Source organism: Oncorhynchus mykiss, chromosome 10 (assembly GCF_013265735.2).
Source record: "Oncorhynchus mykiss isolate Arlee chromosome 10, USDA_OmykA_1.1, whole genome shotgun sequence".
NCBI classification, from domain to species: domain Eukaryota; kingdom Metazoa; phylum Chordata; class Actinopteri; order Salmoniformes; family Salmonidae; genus Oncorhynchus; species Oncorhynchus mykiss.
The window spans coordinates 1,987,994-2,015,404 of NC_048574.1; the positions used below are offsets into that span (position 1 = coordinate 1,987,994).

General features: G+C 47.9%; 1 pseudogene; it reads right to left on the minus strand.

Moving 5' to 3' along the window:
* Positions 1 to 15,481, minus strand: part of LOC110534823 — a 105,602-nt pseudogene extending 90,121 nt beyond the window's left edge.
* Between the last annotated feature and the right edge of the window lie 11,930 nt (positions 15,482 to 27,411).

The window sequence follows — 27,411 nt, forward strand, 5'->3', positions numbered from 1 at the left end:
TAGAGACAGTCCCTCAGGTGGGTAGAGACAGTCCCTCAGGTGGGTAGGAGACATTCCCTAAGGTGGGTAGGAGACAGTCCCTCAGGTGGGTAGGAGACAGTCCATCAGGTGGATAGAGACAGTCATACAGGTGGGTAGAGACAGTCCCTCTGGTTGGTAGTAGAGAGTCCCTCTGGTGGGTGGTAGACAGTCCCTCTGATGGGTGGTAGACAGTCTCGCAGCTGGGTAGAGACAGTCCAACAGTTGAGTAGAGACAGTCACACATTTGCATAGAAGACAGTCCCTCAGGTGGATAGCTGACAGTCCCTTAGGTGGGTAGAGACAGTCCCTCAGGTGGGTAGAGACAGTCCCTCAGGTGGGTAGAGAAAGTCCCTCAGGTGAGTAGAGACAGTCCCTCAGGTTGGTAGAGACAGTCCCTCAGGTGGGTAGGAGAGAGTCCCTCAGGTGGGTAGGAGACAGTCCCTCAGGTGGGTAGGAGAAAGTCCCTCAGTTGGGTAGAGATAGTCCCTCAGGTGGGTAGAGAAAGTCCCTCGGATGGGTAGAGACAGTCTCTCAGTTGGGTAGTAGACATCCCTTCAGGTGGGTAGTAGACAGTCCCTCAGGTGGGTAGAGACAGTCCCTCAGGTGGGTAGAGACAGTCCCTCAGGGGGGTAGAGACAGTCCCTCAGGTGGGTAGAGACAGTACCTCAGGTGGGTAGGAGACAGTCCCTCAGGTGGGTAGGAGACAGTCCCTCAGATGGGTAGGAGACAGTCCCACAGGTGGGTAGAGACAGTCCCTCAGGTGGGTAGAAATCAGTCCCTCAGTTGGGTAGAGACAGTCCCTCAGGTGGGTAGAGACAGTCCCTTAGGTGGGTAGAGACAGTCCCTCAGGTGGGTAGAGACAGTCCCTCTGGTTGGTAGTAGAGAGTCCCTCTGGTGGGTGGTAGACAGTCCCTCTGGTGGGTAGAGGCAGTCCAACAGTTGAGTAGAGACAGTCACACAGGTGCAGAGAAGACAGTCCCTCAGGTGGGTAGCTGACAGTCCCTCAGGTGGGTAGAGACAGTCCCTCAGGTGGGTCGAGACAGTCCCTCAGGTGGGTAGGAGGCAGTCCCTCAGGTGGGTAGGAGACAGTCCAGCAGGTGGGTAGAGACAGTCCCTCTGGTTGGTAGTAGAGAGTCCCTCTCGTGGGTTGTAGACAGTCCCTCTGGTGGGTGGTAGACAGTCCCTCGTGTGCGTAGAAGACAGTCCTTCAGTTGGGTAGAAATCAGTCCCTCAGGTGGGTAGAGACAGTCCCTCAGGTGGGTAGAGACAGTCCCTCAGGTGGGTAGGAGAGAGTCCCTCAGGTGGGTAGAGACAGTCCCTCAGGTGGGTAGGAGACAGTCCCTCAGGTGGGTAGAGATAGTCCCTCAGGTGGGTAGAGACAGTCCCTCAGGTGGGTAGGAGACATTCCCTAAGGTGGGTAGAGACAGTCCCTCTGGTGGGTAGAGATAGTCCCTCAGGTGGGTAGAGACAGTCCCTCAGGTGGGTAGAGACAGTCCCTCAGGTGGGTAGAGACAGTCCCTCAGGTGGGTAGGAGACATTCCCTAAGGTGGGTAGGAGACAGTCCCTCAGGTGGGTAGGAGACAGTCCATCAGGTGGATAGAGACAGTCATACAGGTGGGTAGAGACAGTCCCTCTGGTTGGTAGTAGAGAGTCCCTCTGGTGGGTGGTAGACAGTCCCTCTGATGGGTGGTAGACAGTCTCGCAGCTGGGTAGAGACAGTCCAACAGTTGAGTAGAGACAGTCACACATTTGCATAGAAGACAGTCCCTCAGGTGGGTAGCTGACAGTCCCTTAGGTGGGTAGAGACAGTCCCTCAGGTGGGTAGAGACAGTCCCTCAGGTGGGTAGAGAAAGTCCCTCAGGTGAGTAGAGACAGTCCCTCAGGTTGGTAGAGACAGTCCCTCAGGTGGGTAGGAGAGAGTCCCTCAGGTGGGTAGGAGACAGTCCCTCAGGTGGGTAGGAGACAGTCCCTCAGTTGGGTAGAGATAGTCCCTCAGGTGGGTAGAGACAGTCCCTCGGATGGGTAGAGACAGTCTCTCAGTTGGGTAGTAGACATCCCTTCAGGTGGGTAGTAGACAGTCCCTCAGGTGGGTAGAGACAGTCCCTCAGGTGGGTAGAGACAGTCCCTCAGGGGGGTAGAGACAGTCCCTCAGGTGGGTAGAGACAGTACCTCAGGTGGGTAGGAGACAGTCCCTCAGGTGGGTAGGAGACAGTCCCTCAGATGGGTAGGAGACAGTCCCACAGGTGGGTAGAGACAGTCCCTCAGGTGGGTAGAAATCAGTCCCTCAGTTGGGTAGAGACAGTCCCTCAGGTGGGTAGAGACAGTCCCTCAGGTGGGTAGAGACAGTCCCTCAGGTGGGTAGAGACAGTCCCTCAGGTGGGTCGAGACAGTCCCTCAAGTGGGTAGAGACAGTCCCTCAGGTGGGTAGGAGACATTCCCTACGGTGGGTAGGAGACAGTCCCTCAGGTGGGTAGGAGACATTCGCTCAGGTGGGTAGGTGACATTCCCTACAGTGGGTAGGAGACATTCCCTACGGTGGGTAGGAGGCAGTCCCTCAGGTGGGTAGGAGACAGTCCAGCAGGTGGGTAGAGACAGTCCCTCTGGTTGGTAGTAGAGAGTCCCTCTCGTGGGTTGTAGACAGTCCCTCTCGTGGGTGGTAGACAGTCCCTCGTGTGCGTAGAAGACAGTCCCTCAGGTGGGTAGAAATCAGTCCCTCAGGTGGGTAGACAGTCCCTCAGGTGGGTAGAGACAGTCCCTCAGGTTGGTAGAGACAGTCCCTCAGGTGGGTAGGAGACAGTCTCTCAGGTGTGTAGGAGACAGTCCCTCAAGTGGGTAGAGACAGTCCTCAGGTGGGTAGAGACAGTCCTCAGGTGGGTAGAGACAGTCCCTCAGGTGGGTAGAGACAGTCCCTCAGGTGTGTAGAGACAGTCCCACATGTGCAGAGAAGACAGTCCCTCGGGTGGGTAGGAGATAGTCCCTCAGGTGGATAGAGACAGTCCCTCAAGTGGGTAGAGACAGTCCTCAGGTCGGTAGAGACAGTCCATCAGGTGGGTAGAGACAGTCCCTCAGGTGAGTAGAGACAGTCCCTCAGGTGGGTAGAGACATTCCCTCAGGTGGGTAGAGACATTCCCACAGGTGGGTAGAGACAGTCCCTCAGGTGGGTAGAGACAGTCCCTCAAGTGGGTAGAGACAGTCCTCAGGTGGGTAGAGACAGTCCCTCAGGTGGGTAGAGACAGTCCCTCAAGTGGGTAGAGACAGTCCTCAGGTGGGTAGAGACAGTCCCTCGGGTGGGTAGAGACAGTCCCTCAGGTGGGTAGAGACAGTCCCTCAGGTGGGTAGAAGACATCCCTTCAGGTTGGTAGTAGACAGTCCCTCAGGTGGGTAGAGACAATCCCTCAGGTGGGTAGAGACAGTCCCTCAGGTGGGTAGAGACAGTCCCTCAGGTGGGTAGAGACAGTCCCTCAGGTGGGTAGGAGACAGTCCCTCAGGTGGGTAGGAGACAGTCCCTCAGGTGGGTAGGAGACAGTCCCACAGGTGGGTAGAGACAGTCCTTCAGGTGGTTAGAAATCAGTCCCTCAGGTGTGTAGAGACAGTCCCTCAGGTGGGTAGAGACAGTCCCTCAGGTGGGTAGAGACAGTCCCTCAGGTGGGTAGAGACAGTCCCTCAGGTGGGTAGAGACAGTCCCTCAGGTGCGTAGGAGACAGTCCCTCAGGTGGGTAGAGACAGTCCCTCAGGTGCGTAGGAGACAGTCCCTCAGGTGGGTAGGAGACAGTCCCTCAGGTGGGTAGGAGACATCCCTTCAGGTTGGTAGTAGACAGTCCCTCAGGTGGGTAGAGACAATCCCTCAGGTGGGTAGAGACAGTCCCTCAGGTGGGTAGAGACAGTCCCTCAGGTGGGTAGAGACAGTCCCTCAGGTGGGTAGGAGACAGTCCCTCAGGTGGGTAGGAGACAGTCCCTCAGGTGGGTAGGAGACAGTCCCACAGGTGGGTAGAGACAGTCCTTCAGGTGGTTAGAAATCAGTCCCTCAGGTGTGTAGAGACAGTCCCTCAGGTGGGTAGAGACAGTCCCTCAGGTGGGTAGAGACAGTCCCTCAGGTGGGTAGAGACAGTCCCTCAGGTGGGTAGAGACAGTCCCTCAGGTGCGTAGGAGACAGTCCCTCAGGTGGGTAGAGACAGTCCCTCAGGTGCGTAGGAGACAGTCCCTCAGGTGGGTAGGAGACAGTCCCTCAGGTGGGTAGGAGACAGTCCCACAGGTGTTTAGAGATAGTCCCACAGGTGGGTAGAGACAGTCCCACAGGTGGGTAGAGACATTCCCACAGGTGGTTAGAGACAGTCCCTCAGGTGGGTAGAGACATTCCCACAGTTGGGTAGAGACAGTCCCTCAGGTGGGTAGAGACATTCCCTTTGGTGGGTGGTAGACAGTCCCTCAGGTGGGTGGTGGACAGTCCCGCAGCTGGGTAGAGGCAGTCCAACAGTTGAGTAGAGACAGTCACACAGGTGCAGAGAAGACAGTCCCTCAGGTGGGTAGCTGACAGTCCCTCAGGTGGGTAGAGACAGTCCCTCAGGTAGGTAGTAGACAGTCCCTCAGGTGGGTCGAGACAGTCTCTCAAGTGGGTAGAGACAGTCCCACAGGTGGGTAGTAGACAGTCCCGCAGGTGGGTAGAGACAGTCTCTCTGGTTGGTAGTAGAGAGTCCCTCTCGTGGGTAGTAGACAGTCCCTCTGGTGGGTGGTAGACAGTCCCTCGTGTGCGTAGAAGACAGTCCCTCAGGAGGGTAGAAATCAGTCCCTCAGGTGGGCAGAGACAGTCCCTCAGGTGGGTAGAGACAGTCCCTCAGGTGGGTAGAGACAGTCCCTCAGGTGGGTAGAGACAGTCCCTCAGGTGGGTAGAGACAGTCCCTCAGGTGGGTAGAGACAGTCCCACATGTGCAGAGAAGACAGTCCCTCGGGTGGGTAGAGACAGTCCCTCAAGTGGGTAGGAGATAGTCCCTCAGGTGGGTAGAGACAGTCCCTCAAGTGGGTAGAGACAGTCCTCAGGTGGGTAGAGACAGTCCCTCAGGTGGGTAGAGACAGTCCCTCAGGTGGGTAGAGACAGTCCCTCAGGTGGGTAGAGACAGTCCCCAGGTGCGTAGGAGACAGTCCCTCAGGTGGGTAGGAGACAGTCCCTCAGGTGGGTAGGAGACAGTCCCACAGGTGTTTAGAGATAGTCCCACAGGTGGGTAGAGACAGTCCCACAGGTGGGTAGAGACATTCCCACAGGTGGTTAGAGACAGTCCCTCAGGTGGGTAGAGACATTCCCTTTGGTGGGTGGTAGACAGTCCCTCTGGTGGGTGGTGGACAGTCCCGCAGCTGGGTAGAGGCAGTCCAACAGTTGAGTAGAGACAGTCACACAGGTGCAGAGAAGACAGTCCCTCAGGTGGGTAGCTGACAGTCCCTCAGGTGGGTAGAGACAGTCCCTCAGGTAGGTAGTAGACAGTCCCTCAGGTGGGTCGAGACAGTCCCTCAAGTGGGTAGAGACAGTCCCACAGGTGGGTAGTAGACAGTCCCGCAGGTGGGTAGAGACAGTCCCTCTGGTTGGTAGTAGAGAGTCCCTCTCGTGGGTAGTAGACAGTCCCTCTGGTGGGTGGTAGACAGTCCCTCGTGTGCGTAGAAGACAGTCCCTCAGGTGGGTAGAGACAGTCCCTCAGGTGGGTAGAGACAGTCCCTCAGGTGGGTAGAGACAGTCCCTCAGGTGGGTAGAGACAGTCCCACATGTGCAGAGAAGACAGTCCCTCGGGTGGGTAGAGACAGTCCCTCAAGTGGGTAGGAGATAGTCCCTCAGGTGGGTAGAGACAGTCCCTCAAGTGGGTAGAGACAGTCCTCAGGTGGGTAGAGACAGTCCCTCAGGTGTGTAGAGACAGTCCCTCAGGTGAGTAGAGACAGTCCCTCAGGTGGGTAGAGACAGTCCCTCAGGTGGGTAGAGACAGTCCCCCAGGTGCGTAGGCGACAGTCCCTCAGGTGGGTAGAGACATTCCCTTTGGTGGGTGGTAGACAGTCCCTCTGGTGGGTGGTGGACAGTCCCTCAGGTGGGTAGAGGCAGTCCATCAGTTGAGTAGAGACAGTCACACAGGTGCAGAGAAGACAGTCCCTCAGGTGGGTAGCTGACAGTCCCTCAGGTGGGTAGAGACAGTCCCTCAGGTAGATAGTAGACAGTCCCTCAGGTGGGTCGAGACAGTCCCTCAAGTGGGTAGAGACAGTCCCACAGGTGGGTAGTAGACAGTCCCGCAGGTGGGAGGTAGACAGTCCAGCAGGTGGGTAGAGACAGTCCCTCTGGTTGGTAGTAGAGAGTCCCTCTCGTGGGTAGTAGACAGTCCCTCTGGTGGGTGGTAGACAGTCCCTCGTGTGCATAGAAGACAGTCCCTCAGGTGGGTAGAAATCAGTCCCTCAGGTGGGCAGAGACAGTCCCTCAGGTGGGTAGAGACAGTCCCTCAGGTGGGTAGAGACAGTCCCTCAGGTGGGTAGAGACAGTCCCACATGTGCAGAGAAGACAGTCCCTCGGGTGGGTAGAGACAGTCCCTCAAGTGGGTAGGAGATAGTCCCTCAGGTGGGTAGAGACAGTCCCTCAAGTGGGTAGAGACAGTCCTCAGGTGGGTAGAGACAGTCCCTCAGGTGGGTAGAGACAGTCCCTCAGGTGGGTAGAGACAGTCCCTCAGGTGGGAAGTAGACATCCCTTCAGGTGGGTAGAGACAGTCCCTCAGGTGGGTAGAGACAGTCCCTCAGGTGGGTAGAGACAGTCCCTCAGGTGTGTAGAGACAGTCCCTCAGGTTGGTAGAGATAGTTCCTCAGGTGGGTAGAGACAGTCCCTCAGGTGGGTAGAGACAGTCCCTCAGGTGGGTAGGAGACAGTCCCTCAGGTGGGTAGGAGACAGTCCCTCAGGTGGTTAGGAGACAGTCCCACAGGTGGGTAGAGACAGTCCCTCAGGTGGGTAGAGACAGTCCCTCAAGTGGGTAGAGACAGTCCTCAGGTGGGTAGAGACAGTCCCTCAGGTGTGTAGAGACAGTCCCTCAGGTGGGTAGAGACAGTCCCTCAGGTGGGTAGAGACAGTCCCTCAGGTGGGTAGAGACAGTCCCCCAGGTGCGTAGGAGACAGTCCCTCAGGTGGGTAGGAGACAGTCCCTCAGGTGGGTTGGAGACAGTCCCACAGGTGTTTAGAGATAGTCCCACAGGTGGGTAGAGACAGTCCCACAGGTGGGTAGAGACATTCCCACAGGTGGTTAGAGACAGTCCCTCAGGTGGGTAGAGACATTCCCACAGGTGGGTAGAGACAGTCCCTCAGGTGGGTAGAGACATTCCCTTTGGTGGGTGGTAGACAGTCCCTCTGGTGGGTGGTGGACAGTCCCGCAGCTGGGTAGAGGCAGTCCATCAGTTGAGTAGAGACAGTCACACAGGTGCAGAGAAGACAGTCCCTCAGGTGGGTAGCTGACAGTCCCTCAGGTGGGTAGAGACAGTCCCTCAGGTAGGTAGTAGACAGTCCCTCAGGTGGGTCGAGACAGTCCCTCAAGTGGGTAGAGACAGTCCCACAGGTGGGTAGTAGACAGTCCCGCAGGTGGGTAGTAGACAGTCCAGCAGGTGGGTAGAGACAGTCCCTCTGGTTGGTAGTAGAGAGTCCCTCTCGTGGGTAGTAGACAGTCCCTCTGTTGGGTGGTAGACAGTCCCTCGTGTGCGTAGAAGACAGTCCCTCAGGTGGGTAGAAATCAGTCCCTCAGGTGGGTAGAGACAGTCCCTCAGGTGGGTAGAGACAGTCCCTCAGGTGGGTAGAGACAGTCCCTCAGGTGGGTAGAGACAGTCCCACATGTGCAGAGAAGACAGTCCCTCGGGTGGGTAGAGACAGTCCCTCAAGTGGGTAGGCGATAGTCCCTCAGGTGGGTAGAGACAGTTCCTCAAGTGGGTAGAGACAGTCCTCAGGTGGGTAGAGACAGTCCCTCAGGTGGGTAGAGACAGTCCCTCAGGTGGGTAGAGACAGTCCCTCAGGTGGGTAGTAGACATCCCTTCAGGTGGGTAGAGACAGTCCCTCAGGTGGGTAGAGACAGTCCCTCAGGTGGGTAGAGACAGTCCCTCAGGTGTGTAGAGACAGTCCCTCAGGTGGGTAGAGATAGTTCCTCAGGTGGGTAGAGACAGTCCCTCAGGTGGGTAGAGACAGTCCCTCAGGTGGGTAGGAGACAGTCCCTCAGGTGGGTAGGAGACAGTCCCTCAGGTGGTTAGGAGACAGTCCCACAGGTGGGTAGAGACAGTCCCTCAGGTGGGTAGAAATCAGTCCCTCAGGTGGGTAGAGACAGTCCCTCAGTTGGGTAGAGACAGTCCCTCAGGTGGGTAGAGACAGTCCCTCAGGTGGGTAGAGACTGTCCCTCAGGTGGGTAGAGACAGTCCCTCAGGTGGGTAGAGACAGTCCCTCAGGTGGGTAGAGACAGTCCCTCAGGTGCGTAGGAGACAGTCCCTCAGGTGGGTAGGACACAGTCCCTCAGGTGGGTAAGAGACAGTCCCACAGGTGGGTAGAGATAGTCCCACAGGTGGGTAGAGACAGTCCCACAGGTGGGTAGAGACATTACCACAGTTGGTTAGAGACAGTCCCTCAGGTGGGTAGAGACATTCCCTCAGGTGGGTAGAGACAGTCCCTCAGGTGGGTAGAGACCGTCCCACAGGTGCAGAGAAGACAGTCCCTCAGGTGGGTAGAAGACAGTCCCTCAGGTTGGTAGAGACAGTCCCTCTGGTGGGTAGTAGACAGTCCCTCTGGTGGGTTGTAGACAGTCCCTCTGGTGGGTAGTAGACAGTCCCTCTGGTGGGTAGAAGACAGTCCCTCATGTGGGTAGAGACATTCCCACAGGTGGGTAGAGACAGTCCCTCAGGTGGGTAGAGACAGTCCCTCAGGTGGGTAGTAGAAAGTCCCTCTGGTGGGTAGTAAACAGTCCCTCTGGTGGGTAGTAGACAGTGCCTCTGGTGGGTAGAAGACAGTACCTCAGGTGGGTAGAGACAGTCCCACAGGTAGGTAGAGACAGTCCCACAGGTGGTTAGAGACAGTCCCACAGGTGGTTAGAGACAGTCCCTCAGGTGGGTAGAGACAGTCCCTCAGGTGGGTAGAGACAGCCCCTCAGGTGGGTAGAGACAGTCCCTCAGGTGGGTAGAGTCATTCCCTAAGGTGGGTAGGAGAGATTCCCACAGGTGGTTAGGAGACAGCCCCACAGGTGGGTAGTAGACAGTCCCTCTGGTGGGTGGTAGCCAGTCCCGCAGGTGGGTAGAGGCAGTGCAACAGTTGAGTAGAGACAGTCACACAGGTGCAGAGAAGACAGTCCCTCAGGTGGGTAGCTGACAGTCCCTCAGGTGGGTAGAGACAGTCCCTCAGGTGGGTAGAGACAGTCCGTCAGGTGGGTAGAATTGTCCCAGAAGTGCAGAGAAGACAGTCCCTCAGGTGGGTAGAAGACAGTCCCTTAGGTGGATAGAGACAGTCCCTCTGGTGGGTAGTAGACAGTCCCTCTGGTGGGTAGTAGACAGCCCCTCAGGTGGGTAGAGACAGTCCCACAGGTGGGTAGAGACATTCCCAAAGGTGGGTAGAGACATTGCCACAGGTGGGTAGAGACATTCCCACAGGTGGGTAGAGACAGTCCCTCAGGTGGGTAGAGACAGTCCCTCAGGTGTTTAGAGACTGTCCCACAGGTGCAGAGAAGACAGTCCCTCAGGTGGGTAGAGACAGTCCCTCTGGTGGGTAGTAGACAGCCCCTCAGGTGGGTAGTAGACAGCCCCTCGGGTGGGTAGCAGACAGCCCCTCGGGTGGGTAGTAGACAGCCCCTCATGTGGGTAGTAGACAGCCCTTCAGATGGGTAGTAGACATCACTTCAGGTGGGTAGTAGACATCCCATCAGGTGGGTAGTAGACAGTCCCTCAGGAGGGTAGAAGACAGTCCCTCATTTGGGTAGTAGACAGTCCCTCAGTTGGGTAGAGACAGCCCCTCAGGTGGGTAGTAGACAGTCCCACAGGTGGTTAGAAACAATCCCTCAGGTGGGTATAGACAGTCCCTCATGTGGGTAGAGACAGTCCCTCAGGTGGGTAGAGACAGTCCCACAGGTGGGTAGAGACAGTCCCACAGGTGGGTAGAGACAGTCCAACATTTGGTTAGAGACAGTCCAACAGTTGGGTAGAGACAGTCCCACAGGTGCAGAGAAGACAGTCCCTCAGGTGGGTAGAAGACAGTCCCTCAGGTGGGTAGTAGACAGTCCCTCTGGTGGGTAGTAGACAGTCCCTCTGGTGGGTAGTAGACAGTCCCTCTGGTGGGTAGTAGACAGTCCCACAAGTGCGTAGAAGACAGTCCCTCAGGTGAGTAGAGATAATCCCTCAGGTGGGTAGAGACAGCGCCTCAGGTGGGTAGAGACAGTGCCTCAGGTGGTTAGAGACAGTCCAACAGGTGGGTAGATGACAGTCCCACAGGTGGGTAGATGACAGTCCCACCGGTGGTTAGAGACAGTCACACAGGTGGGTAGAGAGAGTCACACAGGTGGGTAGAGACAGTCCCTCAGGTGGGTAGATACAGTCCCTCAGGTGGGTAGAAGACAGTCCCTCAGGTGGGTAGAAGACAGTCCCTCATGTGGGTAGAGACAGTCCAACATTTGGGTAGAGACAGTCCCCCAGGTGGGTAGAGACATTCCCTCCAGTGGGTTGACATAGTCCCTCGGGTGGGTAGAGGCAGTCCATCAGTTGAGTAGAGACAGTAACACAGGTGCAGAGAAGACAGTCCCTCAGGTGGGTAGAGACGTCCCTCAGGTGGGTAGTACACAGTCCCTCAGGTGGGTCGAGACAGTCCCCCCTACATGACTGACAGGGGGCGCTGTTGTGATGCCATGATCCTACATGACTGACAAGGGGCGCTGTTGTGATAACATGACCCTACATGACTGACAGGGGGGCGCTGTTGTGATGCCATGACCCTACATGACTGACAGGGGGCACTGTTGTGATGCCATGATCCTACATGACTGACAAGGGGCGCTGTTGTGACTCCATGACCCTACACGACTGACAGGGGGCTCTGTTGTGATGCCATGACCCTACATGACTGACAAGGGGCGCTGTTGTTATGCCATGACTGACAGGGGGCGCTGTTGTGATGCCATGACCCTACATGACTGACAGGTTGCGCTGTTGTGATGCCATGACCCTACATGACTGACAAGGGGCGCTGTTGTGATGCCATGACCCTACATGACTGACAGGGGGCGCTGTTGTGATTCCATGACCCTACATGACTGACAGGGGGCGCTGTTGTGATGGATGCCATGATCCTACATGGCTGACAGGGGGCACTGTTGTGATGCCATGACCCTACATGACTGACAAGGGACGCTGTTGTGATGCCATGACCCTACATGACTGACAGGGGGCGCTGTTGTGATGCCATGACCCTACATGACTGACAGGTTGCGCTGTTGTGATGCCATGATCCTACATGACTGACAAGGGGCGCTTTTGTGATGCCATGACCCTACATGACTGACAGGGGGCGCTGTTGTGATGCCATGACCCTACATGACTGACAGGGGGCGCTGTTGTGATGCCATGATCCTACATGACTGACAAGGGGCGCTGTTGTGACGCCATGACCCTACACGACTGACAGGGGGCGCTGTTGTGATGCCATGACCCTACATGACTGACAAGGGGCGCTGTTGTTATGCCATGACTTACAGGGGGCGCTGTTGTGATGCCATGACCCTACATGACTGACAGGTTGCGCTGTTGTGATGCCATGACCCTACATGACTGACAAGGGGCGTGTTGTGATGCCATGACCCTACATGACTGACAGGGGGCGCTGTTGTGATGCCATGATCCTACATGACTGACAAGGGGCGCTTTTGTGACGCCATGACCCTACACGACTGACAGGGGGCGCTGTTGTGATGCCATGACCCTACATGACTGACAAGGGGCGCTGTTGTTATGCCATGACTGACAGGGGGAGCTGTTGTGATGCCATGACCCTACATGACTGACAAGAGGCACTGTTGTGATGCCATGACCCTACATGACTGACAAGGGGCGCTGTTGTGATGCCATGACCCTACATGACTGACAGGGGGCGCTGTTGTGATGCCATGACCCTACATGACTGACAGGGGGCACTGTTGTGATGCCATGACCCTACATGACTAAGAGGGGGCGCTGGTTGGGGCCCCCGTGGGACGGTTGAGTTAACTTAGGTTAATGTGATTAGCATGAGGTTGTAAGTAACAAGAAAATGAACTGCTTTAACTCAGAATCCATTGCTGAACCTCCCCCTTCCTCTCCTCCCCCTGTGATTGGTCAAAGACAGAGTCCTTCTCCTCCATCTCCTACAGAACTTTCTCAAAAAGGAAAGATCACACCTGGGGGTGTCACAATGGCGGGAGATGCATTATTATACACACCCACATACATAAATAAAGGTTTCCAGTAGAACATCATGGTATTATTATTCATATTGAAAAAAGGGTCAATGTAAAAAAAATAGGTTATTCTGTACTTACTTTGATTGGGGATTGGGGATTGTGGATAATAACGTCAATTAGTTAGCTAGCTAGTTATTCTACTCATCAAGATCTTTTCAAATAGGAAGTCAACTCGACTGTTTGCAACTAGCATTAGACAACTAACTAGGAATCTTAGCTAAGACTTGAATGTCTCTCTGGTTGATAACATGAATTATGTAGGTCAAAGCAATGTTTATTCAGATATATGTATTTCTGGCAGAGTCATAAATAGCTAGCTAGCTGGCTAAATAACTGGCTATTTAGATAACGTCATACAGCTAAATGTGTTCGTTGACAGGAACAACTATTATTGGCTACTAGCAGCGTGAATGTAACGCTAACTAACAAGCCTGTAGGTAGTTGTTGACTGTGTTGCGTTGCCAAAGCAGAGACCGAAGGTTGCCCGTCTGTAGCTAGCCAGGGCCTGGTAGCAATGGAACTTAGGCTATGGTTGTCTTATCTGTACAGGTAGTTGAGGAAGCATTGGCATGCAAACACAATGCTGAGTCACTCCCCTATCTGGGCATAGCTCTGCTCTTTTGGAGTGAGTGCCCTAGAGGCCTATGCCACAGGCTGGCCCTCCTGCATGAGGCAACAGCCCAGGCCATACTGGCTTGAGTCACTCTGAATCGTGACAGGTTTTCACACATTGTAATATCGCAGTACAGGTGTCTGGGTGACCAGGTGTCTGGGTGACCAGGTGTCTGGGTGAGCAGGTGTCTGGGTGAGCAGGTGTCTGGGTGACCAGGTGTCTGGGTGACCAGTTGCTTTATTTGCCTCACCTCTGTGCCGTGTTTTGGAAGCCAATGCCAGATGGCATCCTTGTCCATGAGCCTCTTTAGTGGCTCACACACCTCAGAGCGGTAGGAACTTTGCCAGGTAGGTGACGAATCGAAGGGCTGCACTGCCATAACATCAGATTTCCAATATAGCCTTCACTTTCTCAGGATCCGCCTTCAATCCGGTGGAGGACAAGATGTGCCCATGAAAGCTGTCACTTTGAGCTGATGATTTTATGCTTAGCCTTAGCTTGACCTGTCTGCATCTGTCCATCAGGTCCAGCAGCTTGGCTTCATGGTCACATTCTGCCTCCTCATCACTGTCCCCACAACGAGGATGCCATCTGCTATGGGTTCCACGCCACTGAGTCCCATCAGCAGCTTGTGCTGTTTCCGCTGATTCACCTCTGTAGCCACGGAGACCGCAAACGGGAGCTGCAACCACCTCTTCCTGCCCCAGGGTGTCCAAAAGTTGGTCATGTAGCTGCTGGGCTCGCCCAGCTTCCACTGCAGGAGGCATCTCTGGCGTCCATGAAGGTGAAGACTCTGGCCTTTGGGAGCTTGTAAAGAACATCCTCCAACGTGGGCATAATGTAATGTGAACGTCGCAGAGCCCGGTTGAGGTGTTTAGGATCAATGCATATCCGTAGCTTGTCTGGATTCTTGACGATAACCATACTACTTATCCAGTCTGCAGGCTCGGTGACGGATATGATGTGGCCATCTGCTTCGTATTTGTCAAGTTGAGCCTTCGCAGCTGCTTCATGGCCACTGGTACATTGCGGGGCGCACACTGGAGAGGCTGGACTGCTGCGTCCAACTTAAGGTGGACTTCGCCGGGATCTGACTGGACCGGTGCATTGAAGACATCATGGTATTTGCTTAGGAGTGTCTCCTTGCTCCATGGCCTGGACTTTGTATATTTAAGGTCTGCAGGATGGTGAAGATAATCTGAGGCGCTCGCATGTGGACCCTGACAGTAATGGCTGTTGACTAGCCTCGACTATTTTAAACTCTGGCCATGCACAACACAATGTCACAAGCAGGCCTAACAAGGTCAATAATCTGGCCTAAAAACAGTTTCATTTTGGTGCTAATCTGTGTGGTTTTGTCTTTGGCCCCTGAATCTAGTTGGTATTGCTTTGGTTATTAAGACAAACCACCTTTTTCCTTTGGCCCTCACTGCCCCTAAGCACTCGCTAGCATAGACATCCTTCTGTGTGTGGTTGATCCCTTCATCTGTGTTTGTTTCAATGGACTTTACCCAAATTCACTTGCTTTTCATGCAGACCCTCGCAAAGCGATTAACTGTACCACAGGATTTGCATATTTTCCCATAGGCAGTGTTCTTCTCCCCGTCCACGAGAAATGCCACAATATCTGCACGTATTGTGGCTGTCTATTGCGGAGTTGACTGAAGTATTAGCATTAGCTGTGGCAATTTAATTACTGGCTGCCTGAATGTAACATTGACATTGTCCAAATATTGCCTTTCTAGCTCTATGGACCTTATATGTATATCAGTAAGCTCTGTTGTATGGCATGTCTCCACTGCCAAGACCAGCGCCCGGTCACGCTCTGCTGCACGGCATGTCTCCACTGCCAAGACCAGCGCCCGGTCACGCTCTGCTGCACGGCATGTCTCTACTGCCAAGACCAGCATCAGGTCATGCACTGCTTGTCGGCATGTCTCCACTGCCAAGACCAGCATCAGGTCACGTTCTGCTGCACAGCATGTTTCCACTGCCAAGACCAGTGTCAGGTCACATTCTCTCAGCAAACGTCTACGCTTCCCCTCAACAGCTGTACCAAGCACCATCTTATCTCTGATCAGTTCATCTCTTAAAGCACCATATTCAAACTTTTCCCTTAGCCTGGTGACGAAGCTGTCAATGGACTCCCCGTCCTTCTATTTGCAACAGCTGAAAACATAACGCTTGTGGATAACGTTGCTGGCTTAAAGTAAATGTTCAAGAGCATCAAGAATAGCTGTTGCGTTACCTTGCTGAGCTGCTGTTAGGTTCAGGTTGTGTTGGTATTCGGCTCCCATTATAGTCCTCAATGTGGCAGCCACTACATCATCATCCTTTTCCAGAAGGTCCGTGGCTAGTGTATAGTACTCCCATTCATCTCTAAACGTATCCCAGTTCATGCTCCAATCTCCGCTGACCTTCATAACAGCAGGAGGAGCAATGTTCTAACAATATTGAAGCTAACTGCTAACTAGCAAACTTACTGTAGCTAAGGTGAATTATGACAAATTTTTACTCATGGGAGCATATTTTGTAAACCAGAACAGTTTGCTCTAATTTGCGGAAATCATGGATAGTTATCCCACTTCTGACACCATGTTTGGATGTTAAATGTGTTGCAATAATTAGCATTTACCAAAAGATGGCACCAACGTGCTATATTACACCCATAACACTAGTCTGCTTGTTGCAGGTGGACAGTGGGTAGAGCTGGGAGGATTGTCAGCTGATGTGGCAAACTTGGGCAGGCTTGGCCTGTAGGCTATAAAGGGTTGCCACATCAGCCAAAACTATCTCTCTTCCCTGACTGGCAGGCTGGCTTCCTCCACCTTTCGGTTGCTGGTCTGTTATCACCATACAACACCCTCTCCCCTCATCCACAAACTGCAGACACTACCAACCCGACACACGTCTACAGCTTGTTACATTTTTAGTTTTTAGTTTAATAAATGTATTCCTATTACATTATATTTACACAGATCAGGCACGGACAGAGTAGGATTCAAGGGTGTTTATTTGAATAACAAACCAAAAGAAAAGGTCTCCCCCATGAGACCCTCTCCAGGGAATCGTCTTCTGGGCTCCGGGTCTTGCTGTATCCTGTGGGGAACAAAAACGGAACTCCTTTAACTTCTGGAACCGTCCGGTGAACAGGTCAGGTTCCATAGTCACAGGCAGAACAGTTGAAACTTTAGCAGCAGCACGGCCAGGTGGACTGGGGACAGCAAGGAGTAATCATGTCCGGTAGTCCTGAGGCTCAGGCTCAGGTCCTCAGAGAGAGAGAAAGAAAGATAGAAATAGAGAATTAGAGAGAACATAATTAAATTCACACAGGACACCGGATAAGACAGGATAAGTACTCCAGATATAACAAACTGACCCTAGCCCCCCGACACATAAACTACTGCAGCATTAATACTGGAGGCTGAGACAGGAGGGGTCAGGAGACACTGTGGCCCCATCCGATGATACCCCTGGACAGGGCCAAACAGGCAGGATATAACCCCACCCACCTTGCCAAAGCACAGCCCCCACACCCCTAGAGGGATAACTTCAACCACCAACTTACCATCCTGACACAAGGCCGAGTATAGCCCACAAAGATCTCCGCCACAGCACAACCCAAGGCGGGGCGCCAACCCAGACAGGACGATCACATCAGTGACTCAACCCACTCAAGTGACGCACCCCTGCTAGGGACGGCATGGAAGAGCACCAGTAAGCCAGTGACTCAGCCCCCGTAATAGAGTTAGAGGCAGAAAATCCCAGTGGAAAGAGGGGAACCGGCCAGGCAGAGACATCAAAGGCGTTTCGTTGCTCCAGAGCCTTTCCGTTCACCTTCACACTCCTGGGCCAGACTACACTCAATCATATGACCTACTGAAGAGATGAGTCTTCAGTAAAGACTTAAAGGTTGAGACAGAGTCTGCGTCTCTCACATGGGTAGACAGACCATACTGCTGTTACTGTCTATTATCTATCCTTTACCCCTACCTACAGTATACTGCTGTTACTGTCTATTATCTATCCTTTACCCCTACCTACAGTATACTGCTGTTACTGTTTATCTATCCTGTTGTCTAGTCACTTTACACCCTACCTACAGTCTACTGCTGTTACTGTCTATTATCTATCCTTTACCCCTACCTACATTATACTGCTGTTACTGTCTGTTATCTATCCTTGACCCCTACCTACAGTATACTGCTATTACTGTCTATTATATATCCTTTACTTCTACCTACAGTATACTGCTGTTACTGTCTATCCTTTACCCCTACCTACAGTATACTGCTGTTACTGTTTATTATCTATCCTTTACCCCTACCTACAGTATACTGCTGTTACTGTCTATCCTTTACCCCTACCTACAGTATACCGCTGTTACTGTCTTATCTATCCTTTACCCCCTACCTACAGTATACTGCTGTTACTGTCTACTATTTACATAATGCCTTCCACCTCTACACATGCAGTGGGGCAAAAAAGTATTTAGTCAGCCACCAATTGTGCAAGTTCTCCCACTTAAAAAGATGAGAGAGGCCTGTAATTTTCATCATAGGTACACTTCAACTATGACAGACAAAATGAGGGGAAAAAATCCAGAAAATCACATTATAGGATTTTTTATGAATTTATTTGCTAATTATGGTGGGAAATAAGTATTTGGTCAATAACAAAAGTGTATCTAAATACTTTGTTATATACCCTTTGTTGGCAATGACAGAGGTCAAATGTTTTCTGTAAGTCTTCACAAGCTTTTCACACACTGTTGCTGGTATTTTGGCCCATTCCTCCATGCAGATCTCCTCTAGAGCAGTGATGTTTTGGGGCTGTTGCTGGGCAACACGGACTTTCAACTCCCTCCAAAGATTTTCTATGGGGTTGAGATCTGGAGACTGGCTAGGCAACTCCAGGACCTTGAAATGCTTCTTACGAAGCCACTCCTTCGTTGCCCGGGCGGTGTGTTTGGGATCATTGTCATGCTGAAAGACCCAGCCACGTTTCATCTTCAATGCCCTTGCTGATGGTAGGCTTTGTTACTTTGGTCCCAGCTCTCTGCAGGTCATTCACTAGGTCCCCCCGTGTGGTTCTGGGATTTTTGCTCACTGTTCTTGTGATCATTTTGACCCCACGGAGTGAGATCTTGCGTGGAGCCCCAGATCTAGGGAGATTATCAGTGGTCTTGTATGTCTTCCATTTCCTAATAATTGCTCCCACAGTTGATTTATTCAAACCAAGCTGCTTACCTATTGCAGATTCAGTCGTCCCGGTCTGGTGCAGGTCTACAATTTTGTTTCTGGTGTCCTTTGACAGCTCTTTGGTCTTGGCCATAGTGGAGTTTGGAGTTTGACTGTTTGTGGTTGTGGACAGGTGTCTTTTATACTGATAACAAGTTCAAACAGGTGCCATTAATACAGGTAACGCGTGGACGACAGAGGAGCCTCTTAAAGAAGAAGTTACAGGTCTGTGAGAGCCAGAAATCTTGGTTGTTTGTAGGTCACCAAATACTTATTTTCCATAATTTAATACCATAATTTGCAAATAAATTCATTAAAAATCCTACAATGTGATTTTCTGGCTGTTTTTCTCATTTTGTCTGTCATAGTTGAAGTGTACATATGATGAAAATTACAGGCCTCTCTCATCTTTTAAGTGGGAGAACTTGCACAATTGGTGGCTGACTAAATACTTTTTTGTCCCACTGTATCTACCTTTACATAAAGCATTCCACCCCTATACATATCTATCTTTACATAATGCATTCCACCCCTATACATATCTACCTTTACATAATGCATTCCACCCCTATACATATCCACCTTTACATAATGCATTCCACCCCTATACATATCCACCTTTACATAATGCATTCCACCCTACATATCTACCTTTACATAATGCATTCCACCCCTATACATATCTACCTTTACATAATGCATTCCACCCTACATATCCACCTTTACATAATGCATTCCACCCTACATATCTACCTTTACATAAAGCATTCCACCCCTATACATATCCACCTTTACATAATGCATTCCACCCCTATACATATCCACCTTTACATAATGCATTCCACCCTACATATCCACCTTTACATAAAGCATTCCACCCCTATACATATCCACCTTTACATAATGCATTCCACCCCATACATATCTACCTTTACATAATGCATTCCACCCCTATACATATCTACCTTTACATAATGCATTCCACCCCTATACATATCTACCTTTACATAATGCATTCCACCCCTATACATATCTACCTTTACATAATGCATTCCACCCCTATACATATCTACCTTTACATAATGCATTCCACCCCTATACATATCCACCTTTACATAATGCATTCCACCCTACATATCTACCTTTACATAATGCATTCCACCCCTATACATATCCACCTTTACATAATGCATTCCACCCTACATATCTACCTTTACATAATGCATTCCACCCCTATACATATCTACCTTTACATAATGCATTCCACCCCTATACATATCCATCTTTACATAATGCATTCCACCCCTATACATATCTACCTTTACATAATGCATTCCACCCCTATACATATCCATCTTTACATAATGCATTCCACCCTACATATCCACCTTTACATAATGCATTCCACCCTACATATCTACCTTTACATAATGCATTCCACCCCTATACATATCTACCTTTACATAATGCATTCCACCCCTATACATATCCATCTTTACATAATGCATTCCACCCTACATATCTACCTTTACATAATGCATTCCACCCCTATACATATCTACCTTTACATAGAGCATTCCACCCCTATACATATCTACCTTTACATAATGCATTCCACCCCTATACATATCTACCTTTACATAATGCATTCCACCCCTATACATATCCATCTTTACATAATGCATTCCACCCTACATATCTACCTTTACATAATGCATTCCACCCCTATACATATCTACCTTTACATAATGCATTCCAACCCTATACATATCTACCTTTACATAATGCATTCCACCCTACATATCCACCTTTACATAATGCATTCCACCCCTATACATATCCACCTTTACATAATGCATTCCACCCCTATACATATCTACCTTTACATAATGCATTCCACCCCTATACATATCTACCTTTACATAATGCATTCCACCCCTATACATATCTACCTTTACATAATGCATTCCACCCCTATACATATCCACCTTTACATAATGCATTCCACCCCTATACATATCTACCTTTACATAATGCATTCCACCCCTATACATATCCACCTTTACATAATGCATTCCACCCCTATACATATCCACCTTTACATAATGCATTCCACCCTACATATCTACCTTTACATAATGCATTCCACCCCTATACATATCTACCTTTACATAATGCATTCCACCCCTATACATATCTACCTTTACATAATGCATTCCACCCTACATATCCACCTTTACATAATGCATTCCACCCCTATACATATCCACCTTTACATAATGCATTCCACCCCTATACATATCCACCTTTACATAATGCATTCCACCCCTATACATATCTACCTTTACATAATGCATTCCACCCTACATATCTACCTTTACATAATGCATTCCACCCTACATATCTACCTTTACATAATGCATTCCACCCTACATATCTACCTTTACATAATGCATTCCACCCCTATACATATCTACCTTTACATAATGCATTCCACCCCTATACATATCTACCTTTACATAATGCATTCCACCCTACATATCTACCTTTACATAATGCATTCCACCCCTATACATATCTACCTTTACATAATGCATTCCACCCCTATACATATCTACCTTTACATAGAGCATTCCACCCCAATACATATCTACCTTTACATAATGCATTCCACCCTACATATCCACCTTTACATAAAGCATTCCACCCTACATATCTACCTTTACATAATGCATTCCACCCTACATATCTACCTTTACATAATGCATTCCACCCTACATATCTACCTTTACATAATGCATTCCACCCTACATATCCACCTTTACATAATGCATTCCACCCCTATACATATCTACCTTTACATAATGCATTCCACCACTATACATATCCACCTTTACATAATGCATTCCACCCCTATACATATCTACCTTTACATAATACATTCCACCCTACATATCCACCTTTACATAATGCATTCCACCCCTATACATATCCACCTTTACATAATGCATTCCACCCTACATATCCACCTTTACATAATGCATTCCACCCCTATACATATCTACCTTTACATAATGCATTCCACCCTACATATCTACCTTTACATAATGCATTCCACCCTACATATCTACCTTTACATAATGCATTCCACCCTACATATCTACCTTTACATAATGCATTCCACCCTACATATCTACCTTTACATAATGCATTCCACCCTACATATCTACATTTACATAATGCATTCCACCCTACATATCTACCTTTACATAATGCATTCCACCCCTATACATATCCACCTTTACATAATGCATTCCACCCCTATACATATCTACCTTTACATAATGCATTCCACCCCTATACATATCTACCTTTACATAATGCATTGCACACCTATACATATCTACCTTTACATAATGCATTCCACCCCTATACATATCCACCTTTACATAATGCATTCCACCCCTATACATATCTACCTTTACATAATGCATTCCACCCCTATACATATCCACCTTTACATAATGCATTCCACCCCTATACATATCCACCTTTACATAATGCATTCCACCCTACATATCTACCTTTACATAATGCATTCCACCCCTATACATATCCACCTTTACATAATGCATTCCACCCCTATACATATCTACCTTTACATAATGCATTCCACCCTACATATCTACCTTTACATAATGCATTCCACCCTACATATCTACCTTTACATAATGCATTCCACCCTACATATCTACATTTACATAATGCATTCCACCCTACATATCTACCTTTACATAATGCATTCCACCCTACATATCTACCTTTACATAATGCATTCCACCCTACATATCTACCTTTACATAATGCATTCCACCCTACATATCTACCTTTACATAATGCATTCCACCCCTATACATATCTACCTTTACATAATGCATTCCACCCCTATACATATCTACCTTTACATAATGCATTCCACCCTACATATCTACCTTTACATAATGCATTCCACCCCTATACATATCTACCTTTACATAGAGCATTCCACCCCTATACATATCTACCTTTACATAATGCATTCCACCCTACATATCTACCTTTACATAATGCATTCCACCCCTATACATATCTACCTTTACATAGAGCATTCCACCCCTATACATATCCACCTTTACATAATGCATTCCACCCCTATACATATCTACCTTTACATAATGCATTCCACCCCTATACATATCTACCTTTACATAATGCATTCCACCCCTATACATATCTACCTTTACATAGAGCATTCCACCCCTATACATATCCACCTTTACATAATGCATTCCACCCCTATACATATCTACCTTTACATAATGCATTCCACCCTACATATCTACCTTTACATAATGCATTCCACCCCTATACATATCTACCTTTACATAGAGCATTCCACCCCTATACATATCTACCTTTACATAATGCATTCCACCCCTATACATATCTACCTTTACATAATGCATTCCACCCTACATATCTACCTTTACATAATGCATTCCACCCCTATACATATCTACCTTTACATAATGCATTCCACCCCTATACATATCTACCTTTACATAATGCATTCCACCCTACATATCCACCTTTACATAATGCATTCCACCCTACATATCTACCTTTACATAAAGCATTCCACCCCTATACATATCCACCTTTACATAATGCATTCCACCCCTATACATATCCACCTTTACATAATGCATTCCACCCCTATACATATCCACCTTTACATAATGCATTCCACCCCTATACATATCCACCTTTACATAATGCATTCCACCCTACATATCCACCTTTACATAAAGCATTCCACCCCTATACATATCCACCTTTACATAATGCATTCCACCCCATACATATCTACCTTTACATAATGCATTCCACCCCTATACATATCCACCTTTACATAATGCATTCCACCCCTATACATATCCACCTTTACATAATGCATTCCACCCCTATACATATCCACCTTTACATAATGCATTCCACCCCTATACATATCCACCTTTACATAATGCATTCCACCCCTATACATATCTACCTTTACATAATGCATTCCACCCCTATACATATCTACCTTTACATAATGCATTCCACCCCTATACATATCTACCTTTACATAATGCATTCCACCCCTATACATATCTACCTTTACATAATGCATTCCACCCCTATACATATCCATCTTTACATAATGCATTCCACCCCTATACATATCTACCTTTACATAATGCATTCCACCCCTATACATATCCACCTTTACATAATGCATTCCACCCTACATATCTACCTTTACATAATGCATTCCACCCCTATACATATCCACCTTTACATAATGCATTCCACCCTACATATCTACCTTTACATAATGCATTCCACCCCTATACATATCTACCTTTACATAATGCATTCCACCCCTATACATATCCATCTTTACATAATGCATTCCACCCCTATACATATCTACCTTTACATAATGCATTCCACCCCTATACATATCTACCTTTACATAATGCATTCCACCCTACATATCCACCTTTACATAATGCATTCCACCCTACATATCTACCTTTACATAATGCATTCCACCCCTATACATATCTACCTTTACATAATGCATTCCACCCCTATACATATCCATCTTTACATAATGCATTCCACCCCTATACATATCTACCTTTACATAATGCATTCCACCCCTATACATATCCATCTTTACATAATGCATTCCACCCTACATATCTACCTTTACATAATGCATTCCACCCCTATACATATCTACCTTTACATAATGCATTCCACCCCTATACATATCTACCTTTACATAATGCATTCCACCCTACATATCCACCTTTACATAATGCATTCCACCCCTATACATATCCACCTTTACATAATGCATTCCACCCCTATACATATCTACCTTTACATAATGCATTCCACCCCTATACATATCTACCTTTACATAATGCATTCCACCCTACATATCTACCTTTACATAATGCATTCCACCCCTATACATATCTACCTTTACATAATGCATTCCACCCCTATACATATCTACCTTTACATAATGCATTCCACCCTACATATCTACCTTTACATAATGCATTCCACCCCTATACATATCTACCTTTACATAATGCATTCCACCCCTATACATATCTACCTTTACATAATGCATTCCACCCCTATACATATCTACCTTTACATAATGCATTCCACCCTACATATCTACCTTTACATAATGCATACCACCCTACATATCCACCTTTACATAATGCATTCCACCCTACATATCCACCTTTACATAATGCATTCCACCCCTATACACATCTACCTTTACATAATGCATTCCACCCTACATATCTACCTTTACATAATGCATTCCACCCCTATACATATCTACCTTTACATAGAGCATTCCACCCCTATACATATCTACCTTTACATAATGCATTCCACCCTACATATCCACCTTTACATAAAGCATTCCACCCTACATATCTACCTTTACATAATGCATTCCACCCCTATACATATCCACCTTTACATAATGCATTCCACCCCTATACATATCTACCTTTACATAATGCATTCCACCCCTATACATATCTACCTTTACATAATGCATTCCACCCCTATACATATCTACCTTTACATAATGCATTCCACCCCTATACATATCCACCTTTACATAATGCATTCCACCCTACATATCCACCTTTACATAATGCATTCCACCCTACATATCCACCTTTACATAATGCATTCCACCCCTATACACATCTACCTTTACATAATGCATTCCACCCTACATATCTACCTTTACATAATGCATTCCACCCCATACATATCTACCTTTACATAATGCATTCCACCCTACATATCCACCTTTACATAATGCATTCCACCCCTATACATATCTACCTTTACATAATGCATTCCACCCCTATACATATCTACCTTTACATAATGCATTCCACCCTACATATCTACCTTTACATAATGCATTCCACCCCTATACATATCTACCTTTACATAAAGCATTCCACCCCTATACATATCTACCTTTACATAATGCATTCCACCCCTATACATATCCACCTTTACATAATGCATTCCACCCCTATACATATCCACCTTTACATAATGCATTCCACCCCTATACATATCTACCTTTACATAATGCATTCCACCCCTATACATATCCACCTTTACATAATGCATTCCACCCTACATATCTACCTTTACATAATGCATTCCACCCCTATACATATCCACCTTTACATAATGCATTCCACCCCTATACATATCTACCTTTACATAATGCATTCCACCCCTATACATATCCACCTTTACATAATGCATTCCACCCTACATATCTACCTTTACATAATGCATTCCACCCCTATACATATCTACCTTTACATAATGCATTCCACCCCTATACATATCTACCTTTACATAATGCATTCCACCCCATACATATCTACCTTTACATAATGCATTCCACCCCTATACATATCTACCTTTACATAATGCATTCCACCCCATACATATCCACCTTTACATAATGCATTCCACCCCTATACATATCTACCTTTACATAATGCATTCCACCCTACATATCTACCTTTACATAATGCATTCCACCCTACATATCCACCTTTACATAATGCATTCCACCCTACATATCTACCTTTACATAATGCATTCCACCCTACATATCTACCTTTACATAATGCATTCCACCCTACATATCTACCTTTACATAATGCATTCCACCCTACATATCTACCTTTACATAATGCATTCCACCCTACATATCTACCTTTACATAATGCATTCCACCCCTATACATATCTACCTTTACATAATGCATTCCACCCTACATATCTACATTTACATAATGCATTCCACCCTACATATCTACCTTTACATAATGCATTCCACCCTACATATCTACCTTTACATAATGCATTCCACCCTACATATCTACCTTTACATAATGCATTCCACCCCTATACATATCCATCTTTACATAATGCATTCCACCCCTATACATATCTACCTTTACATAATGCATTCCACCCTACATATCTACCTTTACATAATGCATTCCACCCCTATACATATCCACCTTTACATAATGCATTCCACCCCTATACATATCCATCTTTACATAATGCATTCCACCCCTATACATATCTACCTTTACATAATGCATTCCACCCTACATATCTACCTTTACATAATGCATTCCACCCTACATATCTACCTTTACATAATGCATTCCACCCCTATACATATCCATCTTTACATAATGCATTCCACCCCTATACATATCTACCTTTACATAATGCATTCCACCCCTATACATATCTACCTTTACATAATGCATTCCACCCCTATACATATCCATCTTTACATAATGCATTCCACCCCTATACATATCCACCTTTACATAATGCATTCCACCCCTATACATATCTACCTTTACATAATGCATTCCACCCTACATATCTACCTTTACATAATGCATTCCACCCCTATACATATCTACCTTTACATAGAGCATTCCACCCCTATACATATCTACCTTTACATAATGCATTCCACCCTACATATCTACCTTTACATAATGCATTCCACCCCTATACATATCTACCTTTACATAGAGCATTCCACCACTATACATATCCACCTTTACATAATGCATTCCACCCCTATACATATCCACCTTTACATAATGCATTCCACCCCTATACATATCCACCTTTACATAATGCATTCCACCCCTATACATATCTACCTTTACATAATGCATTCCACCCTACATATCTACCTTTACATAATGCATTCCACCCCTATACATATCTACCTTTACATAATGCATTCCACCCTACATATCTACCTTTACATAATGCATTCCACCCCTATACATATCTACCTTTACATAATGCATTCCACCCTACATATCTACCTTTACATAATGCATTCCACCCCTATACATATCTACCTTTACATAATGCATTCCA